Source organism: Amblyomma americanum, chromosome 4 (assembly GCF_052857255.1).
Source record: "Amblyomma americanum isolate KBUSLIRL-KWMA chromosome 4, ASM5285725v1, whole genome shotgun sequence".
NCBI lineage: Eukaryota > Metazoa > Arthropoda > Arachnida > Ixodida > Ixodidae > Amblyomma > Amblyomma americanum.
In genome coordinates, this window is record NC_135500.1 from 220,565,804 (window position 1) to 220,567,700 (window position 1,897).

Sequence of the window (1,897 nt, forward strand, 5' to 3'; positions counted from 1 at the left end):
ATGTAAGACATAAACGCTCACTTGCTAATTTCTCGTATTTGCGACATCTATAGGTCCCAGTTTTTTAGCACTGCTGGTGAATGTTAGCCCCAGCTGAAATGGGGAATTATTGGCGTTGCGCATTTTGGGCCCTTCTCTTCGTCCCCTGTGTTGTTCGCATCGACAGAGAGAGAGAAGCGTTCAATGCATGCAGGATGGTTGGGTCCATGGAGGAGCCCATTGGCTTTTGCCGCCGCTCTTGCCCGGTTCACCAGCGAAAGCTGGTCCTCCGAATGTGAGCTGGACAGCGCCGCCTCCCAGTCCTCAGCTGTTGGGTTATTGTTTCTTGCTTGGTATAGTTGCGTTTTTCTGGCATGCCCATACCATATGGAATATAAGTTAGCCACTTTACCGCAGAAGGCGCAATGCGGATAGTACGAATTTGGGAACATATATTAGAATTTGGCGGAAGTATTCGATTTTACTGGTTAATCTCAAAAGTTGGAGTAAATCCCTTTAGGTTCATAGCGGTTCTCAATAATTATGTTCCTGCGAATGTTGGGGGACTCGGGGTAGTAGCGCGCGGGCAGCGGCGTGAGCGCCTTCGTTTCCAACATCCTCAGACGGCGTCCTGGATCCCGTGTGACTGTCGATTTAAAGTCTGTGTTTTCTTTAGTTCTGAGTATTCTGCTTGCGTGCTTACCTTCCTCTTGTAAAGTTACGACGTGCAGTCTCGGAGTCCGCATATTACACACGAGACATTCCATGCCAGGCCTACAACCAGACAGAGCTCTCCTGTTCCATCAAAGTCCCTCCTCCTCCTGGAAACCATCGTCAGAGCTGTCACCGCTTCCTCAGCCTGGCGAGATTCTCTGGCATCGAAATGATGCCCCATTAACTAATTTCCCTTGCGCATCCATGTATGCTATCGTTGATATCCCGTTGACCTTTCCTGCCGCGTCCACATAAATTGCCTCTTCCATCGCGCCCCATGTTCTACTGATGACGTTCACTATAGTGAAATTCGGGGTGCATATTTCTCGGAATGGGCTGCACCTCGATCTTGCTTCTAAGCTGATCACCCAAGACCTCTCTGTCCTCCGTGTACCAAACGCATGTGAGCCCTATACTCTATCGAGTACGTCCCTTCCTGTCCTGCTTACTGACAGCCGTATCGTCTGCGATATCGAATATTGCTTTCAATAATTTCAACTACAGTATTGCGAATGCCCATGTGTAGTAATCTTTCTGTTCCTGAATTGACCGAGATATCAAGTGCCCTTTTATATATTTTGCGTATTATGACGTCCAACTTGTTCTCGATTTTCTTCCATTTCAGATATGGTGCTGTGTAAGCGATCCTGCTCACAATAAAGGCCTGCGCTTGGGTGGATGCCAATGAATAATTACTCCCTTATTACATATTTAGTCCACCTTAGGGGATTCCCCTAAACATTTGACAAACCTGCCACAAGAAACAAAAAGGTCGTTTCTGGCATCTGCACAGCGATATGCAAATGTTTCTGCTCATTTCAATGAGGACTTTTGTCGGGGCATAAAGCTGATGGAAACGCTCAAAGAACGAAGGCAAGAGGGAACACACAAGACAGCAGGACTGACACCGATCCCTTCTTCAGCGCCCGTCCTGTCTTGTGCATTCCTTCTCCGTTTTCGCGCTGTGGTTTGCGTCAGTTAGTTTCTGCTGACTGTTATGCCCCACAGGTATCCAAGCAGCGGCTCGTCATGCGGTGCACCTAAACAGATCAAACTTGAGTTCTCGGCAGGCTGCTTGCACGACAGGCGACAAAATCGACGCCGCAGGAAGAACCATCTCCGCAGACGGCACACCACGATAGTGCTCAGAGCATTTATTGACAACTACGCGTAATTAAAAGCAGCCCAAGCGCCAGGCCGCGGC